Below are 7,388 nucleotides of genomic sequence, written 5' to 3' on the forward strand. Positions count from 1 at the left end.
ATGTAATGCATTTCATTACTGTGGTAGACCAATATGCAGATATAAGATTTTTTCTTTTTAAAAAAATACATTAATGTATAAATGTACATAAATATACATTTAATGTATAAAAAATATTAATTTATTATCTTTTCCCCTATTTTGTAATATTTATTATATTTTTTAAATGAACATGATTATATATAAAAAGCTCAATAAAATAAAAAAAAATCACACCATACATTTTTTCTCTGTCCATATTACTATTTTTTTTTTTTTTTTCGTGACCGGCAACGGATCGCAACCCTCAGTGTCGCGCCCGTACCGGACCGAGACCGGCAACAGGATCGCAACCCTCGGTGTTGCTCCCGCACCTTGCTCAGCCAGTGAGCGGCCGGTCTGTATGTGGGATCCAAACCCTCGGTGGGAGCGCCGCCACGCTTCCCAAGCGGCGCACTGTAGGAGTGCGCCACTGGGCCGGCCCATGTTACTATTTTTTTATTACATAATTACTATTGGAAATATTTTTTTATTGCAGCATAAGTGATTTACATATTTGTGGAGTAGAGTTGAATATCAATACAGTGTACAATATGTGATGATCAAATCAGGCCGATTAGTATTTTCACCATTACAAAAAGTAATCATTCTTTGTGTCCATTAACCAATTTCCTGCTAAACAGCCCCCACCTTTCTGACCTCTAGTAACCACAGTTCTGTTCTCTCCTTCTGAACGTATTGTTGTGATTGTTTCTTTCTGCTTCTCTCTTCTTTCTTTCTCTCTCTTTCTTTATTTATTGTTTAGCTCCCACTTCTGAGTGAGGACACACAGTATTTCTCTTTCTGTGTCTGGCTTATTCCACTTAACAATTTTTTCAAAGCTCATCCCTGTTGCTATGAATGGCAGAATTTCATTCATTTTTACAGCTGAGTAGTATTCCACTGTGTAAATATACCACATTTTCCTTATACAGTCAACTATAGATGGACTTTTATGTTGGTTCCATATCTTGGCTACTGTAAATAGAGCTGTGATAAACACGGGAGTGCAGATATCCCTTCGACTTGCTGATTTCCATTCCATATCCAGCAGTGGGATTGCTGGATTTTATGGTAGTTCTATCTGTAGTTGTTTGAGAAAACTCCCTACTGTTGGAAATAATTTTGTTGAATGAGAGGGCGTTAAAAATAATCTGCTCCAAGTATTCCACTGTCTCTTCATCAGTGTTTTAAATTCCTGAAAGCAAACAGGCAAAATAAGTAATATCTTTCAACCAAATTCCAGAAGATGCCAGGAAACTGAAGAAGCCCTACTCTTTTTAAATGTGTTTAAAAAAATGCATAGACATTCAAAGGCAGATATTGTGATTTAAAATATTAGTTTCTTTTTGAAAGACAAGACAAGGAAATGTTAAGCAAAGAATTCCATGTGATGATAACTACCAAGTTTGAAAGGTTGGTTGTCATTAAAATAACTCCAGGAATTGTTTAGTAGCAAAATTGATGTAATCATTTTTTTGGGTCTATATTTGGGAGATACACTTAATACTATTAGTTGTGGAAATTTTAAAAGTATAGTTTTAAATTGTTTTTAAAAATTTGTGTTTAGTTCAGATTAAAAAACCCAAAGCTGATTCTGTCAACATCTTTTTCCCTTTAGCAGATTTTGTGATCTAAAAAACAAACATATCAGAAAACAACTTTGCAGTCCAAGCATGGTTTATTTCTTTATTTTTAATTTCCATTCCCTGATTGCCATCTCCCTGTCAGGGGAACTAGATTAAATTAGATTAACTTTTCTTCCTGGGGCTCCCTGAACCAGAATGTAGAGTGCTCATCCACATGATTGTGCTTTAGTGAAACTATCTGATGTGTGAGAAACCCAAAGCAATGGAGGCAGAGCTGTGCAAGCTGGTTGCAGGCCCTTGTACTGCAGGGGTGAACAGAGGGCCCAGGCCTGCAGGATCCTAGTGCAGACCTGCTTCAGGTTGTTTGTGTTGCTGTTTATTTGATTTTTAAGCTTGGAGTTTTGTTTTTTTTTTGTAGTAATTAAATGCACAGATAACATGTCCTGTGTCATAAGGGCACACAGATTTTTCTTAAATGTTAATACCCCAGGTAACCCATCCTGTGCACCAGGGTCATGAGGAAGGTTTCCTGGTGTAAACAAGCCTTACTCCTTCCAAAAAGCTTGGAATTTCTTTTCTTTCTTTCTTTCTCTCTCTTATTTTTTTTTTAAAGACTAGTCAAATGCAGTAAGTGAAAACAGGGGGAAAGAGTAGAACAAGGAATTCAGTCTGTAACTGATTATGAACGATCAATTGATATAACTCACTACCTTCAGACCACTCGAAAATGCTTGGAATTTCTTTAAGGAGAAGTAATAACTTTCACTTTATAATTAAAAAAAAAAATCTTAAAAACAAAGGAGTAAGAAGTTAACATCAAATCCTTTCAGATGCTTTCCTGAGTATGGTTTTTGCTAAGGAAATAGTTACTAGCTGTACAAAGGGACATTGGATACATGATGAGACTGTGTAAAGATGACACGAAGAGAGGCAAGAGGTGAAGGAAGACTTCACCTGGCATTAACCGTGTGGCCAGGTTTGGCTTCAGCACCCCTGTCCATGCCCATCTTGGATACCCGGCATCACTCCTCACTGGGTGGCTATAGCCTTTCACTTCAGTATCCCACATGAATCTGTTCTGCTGGCTCATTTCAAGGCCAAGAAAGTTCCTGCATTCATCTCTGACTTCTCCTCCACATGGTTTCTCAAGGAAGGTCTTGAAGAATGGAGAATGACTCATCTGAAAACGGAATCTCTACCAGGGTGAGGATCTAGGTGCATTACCCCTCTCCAGCCACAAGTGTCTTTATCCTGAAATTCTTGATGCAGAGGCATTTCTGGTGTCCCACTGGGAAGATAGTTTGGTTGGAACAGGGGGAAAATTCCTAAAACAATTCTGAATAGACAACTCCTTACTCTGCCTGTGAGCAGGGCCTGTGTCTGGATTTTCTGTTATAGTCTTTAAAAAATCTGCATTGAACTCATGCTTCTTGTAGCCAAGAATGAGCCTCTTCTAATAGTTTTTGTACCAGTCTAGAACTCTATCATCTCAAAAGAGATTAAAAACATTTTATTAGATCCATGTGCTTCCATGGTAACTTTCATAGGAGCGAATCAATATCTAGTGTGTCTTAGGTACTGATTTAAGTGTTTTATGTGCATTAATTTTGCTACTCCCTACTTTAATAATCTTTACCTTCATAACCTTATTGCTATTATCTTATTATCACCATAAAGAAATGGAGGCAGACAGAAGTTAAGTGATTTGAACTGACATTGCTGACAGTAGCTTGTAGCAGAGTCCAAGTTCTCAGTCACCATACCTGGGCAAACTTTGATCACTGTCAAAGGAGAAGTAATCCCAGGCAGGATGTCTCCAAAATACTGTTTTTCTTTGTAATTGCAGTTGCCACATTGTTTTTATAAATTTAACGTTTCTGTGTTTCACTAGAGTATGACCTTCTTGAAGATAAGTATTTTACTTTATTCCTCTCTGTTTACTGTTTGTAAAATGAATGAGTTCATGTTATCTGTTGGTGGAGGGCAGGGCAGGAGAAGTCAGAGTTAATTAGGAGAAGATCTGATCTGTGTCTAAGGAGCCTGCATTGCTATCATGAGACCCAAGGGGTTTTGTAAGTAGCTGGCACTATAACCAAGTCTGCACTGGGCTGTTCTCTCAGTCATAAGATTGTAGAACAAAGACATATTGTACCTTTCATGACCCAAACATATGTTTTGAGAAAACTCTCAAAGCATCAGTTTTCAACAAAAAGAGAAATTAAAAAAAAAATTCTAATACAAGTGTACTAAGCTTCTGGATACAACCTGAATACAGGGTACAGAAGAACTTGTTAAACTAAACATAGTCGGCGATATCCAGAATATAAGAAACTCTGCAGGACAGATGGCTAAGGTTCTAATAAATAAAATATGAGGAAAAAATAAAACAAGAGGGAGGATCTATAGATTTTTAATGAGTCTTAAGCAACAAATCAGCTAACTGCCCTGTGTAGGTCCCGACTCTAGCAAATAAAGCTGAAACAAAACAAAATAGGAGAAAATTGGGGAGATTTGCCTAGTGATAGGATATTTGGTAATATTGAGGAATTATTAAGGACTTATTGTCAATTTCTCTTTAGATATAAAAATATTAATTTTAATTATTTATTTTTGTTAAATTGCCTTCTTTTAAAGACATGCCCTGAAGTATTTAGGAATTAAATGATATGATGCCTTGGATTTACTTTAAAATCCATGGTGGATTTACCATGAGTGGAAGTTGTTTAAGCTGAGTTGTGGGTATATACATGATGGGTAGAACTCATCTGATTACCTTTGTTATGATTTAAATTTTTCTAGAATAAAAAAGTTAAAATAAAGTTTTTCTCAATAAAATGACTTACAGGTTCAGTATGATTTTATTATATTAGGGTACTTCAAAAAATTAATGGAAAGATTCATATTATCTTTTAACTCTATTTTTCCATGAACATTTTGAAGTACCCTCATATGAAAAAAACCTGGTCCGGAATTGAATACTTTCTTATCAATCATTAGTCAGTTACTTTGCTCTGTTAGTTATGTGTTGCTGTATGCTAAACAATCCCAAAACTTAGAAGCTTAAAATAACAACTGTTATTTATTTTGTTCCTCAATCTGCAATTTGAGTGAGGCGACTTGTCATTGTTCTGTGAAGCATCAGCTGGGACAGCTTACTGGGGACCTGGAAGATTTACTTTCAGAATGGCTTATTCATATTGGCTGGCAAGTTAGCACTGGCTGTCGTCTTGAGAGTTTAGCTAGGGCTGTCAGATGAGGCCTTGGTTCCTCTCCACCTGGCCTACTGGGACTTCATAGGGGCATGGTGGCTATGTTCCAAGAGCAAGTGTCCTGAGGAAGTAGAAACTGCCAGTTTGTTAAGGTCTGTGTGCAAAAGCTGGCACAGGGGCATTTTCTTTGTCTATGGGTCAAGCAGTCACATAGCCCAGATACGAGGGGTGGATAGACTCCACCTCTCAATAGACAGGATGCCAAGAATTTTGAGGCTATGTTTTAAAATTACCTTGTTTGCAGTTACTCACAGAGCTCTGAGACAGGTGTCAAACTACAGAACTGTTTTATGAAAATAACTAGAATAAATGTTACAGATGTTTGGACCTAGAGATTTAGGCAGCTCTTTTTAAGGTAGACCCAGCATGTGAGTATAGATGGTATCCACCTTCAAATAGGCAACACTAGGGCAGGCCAAGGTAAGGAAGGGTGAAACAATCGAGTCACGGGATGGGAGTTAAAGTGTGGTGGCAGGGCAGGTAAACTGCTGCTGAAGCCCTGACTGCGCCTGCCCTTTCATTTTCCTGCTGGGTCACAGATATGACCTCCACTGGCTGGGCCATCAGGGTTGTCTCTCAGTCCTTTTTCTACTCTAGTTGTGGCAATACCAAGTAGTCACTGTACCCAATTTTGCTCACAAATATGGTAAAGAAAAGAGATTCTGAAGTAGCATGGAGAGTATGGAAAAGTTGACTATGGACAAATTTGTGGACAAGGTTGGGAGCTAAAAAGAGTGACTGGGGAAAAGGGTTGTTGGTATACTGCTTGGCCTGCACCAGACAATGAAAAACTTAGATTTTTTTCCCCATAAGTATGAATGAATTCATCCAGCTAAAATGTTCTCATAGTTAGAAACATAAGTAAATAACAATTTAAAAATAAAAATATAAATTATTTTTATTCTGAGATTTTTCAAGCTCATTTTAAACTATGTTTTGTTGCTAGCCATATCTTCTGGTAATCCTTTCCTGCTTAACTGATTCCCACTCATCTTTCTTTAAGAAATTATTTTAATGGATACATTTGCTTTGTTACCTGCTTCTGACGAAGCTGTCATTTTAGGCACCTCTACATTCAATTGTTCAATAGACATTTACTAAGTACTTCCTACGAATTGTGTGTGGCCCTGGAGATCCTGGCTATTGGGATTTTAAATGAAAAATATATTTCATGAAAGAGGTACAAAAATGCTGTAGGAACACCATGGAGAGGAATAAACTTTGCCTTGGGAAGAGGGGAAAAGCTACATTGAGTATGTGACATTTGATCTGAATCTTGATGGATGGGTGGGAGCCTGCCAATTAGAGAGAGAGGAAATAACATGTTCAAATGTCCAGACCTGTGAAAAATTCATGGCACGTTGAGTAATAGAGAGTTAATGAATTGACTCAGTAGGGAGCAGTATGATTGGTGAGGTGCTCTTTCTCTTGTCATTGTTTTTTCTGACCTAGACTGAGAGGAAAAAAAATTCCTGAGAATGAAAACATTCTATATCACAGACTAGCAAAACCTTTCTTTGCCTTAGTAAGTGTTCCCCATCCCATACCAAGGAGTTTGAACTTCAACCTTTAGGCAAAAGAGAGTCACTGGAAGACTTTAAGCAGGTGAATGAAATAATCTTGTGTCTTAGACAAGGCAATGGCTAAGAGGTATGGGCTGGATAGATTTGAGAGAAGTGGAATAGGCAGAGTCAATAGAATTTACCGTTTTATTGACTAAGAACATGAATGAAAGGAAGGAAGGGAGTCACTGAGTTTGGTCACTGAGACTCAGTAATGCCATTTGCTGACAAACAAGGAGGAGCCTCTTAGAGGAGGGGGCAGTGATGCCCAAAGAGGCTGGAGTACACCCTGGTGTTGTTATGGGTCTGATGCTCGGGAGAGGGCAAGATGCAGTTTGTGAACACGTAGGGAAGTAGTTGTTGAAGTTGTGAAAGTGGACGTCTTTTAATAGTTCTTTCCTTCAATTTATTTTGAACTTAGTGCCTTCTCCATTCTCTTTAGGGTGACACTTGTGTACTTTTCATATCTTTCTGACTTATAGCCAAGCTTCAAATGGATTCTGTACAGTTTGGTGAATTGGACAGTACATCAGTCTTTCTCAGAACCTCACTCTCCCAACAACTCTACTTAAGACCACTTTGGGGAAGTCACAACTTTTTAATACTCTGCTTTCAATTCCTGAATTCAGTGTTTCTCTACCCATTCTTACCTCTTTGACAAACATTTTTTTCTTCCACTTTTCTCTTTCTCTCTTCTGTTGACTCTTGTGACCGATGTCTCTAAATTAAGGCTTTTCTCACACTGATGTAGGTCTCACAAATCAGTCACTCTTAATTATCTCAAGATTTCTCTTTAAGAAATGCTTCTTTCCTTTTTCCATGTTGGTGAGTTGCCCATAGGCCTCTGGTTATTACTTGTTTTGGAATTAAGTGAGTTTACGTTGACAAATTATTCTTTGCTCTCTACTGCCATTTTTCAGCTCCTTCTAGAAATAATAGTAGAAGAGATC

Source organism: Galeopterus variegatus, unplaced genomic scaffold (genome assembly GCF_000696425.1).
Source record: "Galeopterus variegatus unplaced genomic scaffold, G_variegatus-3.0.2 Scaffold114, whole genome shotgun sequence".
In the NCBI taxonomy this organism is placed as follows: Eukaryota; Metazoa; Chordata; class Mammalia; order Dermoptera; family Cynocephalidae; genus Galeopterus; species Galeopterus variegatus.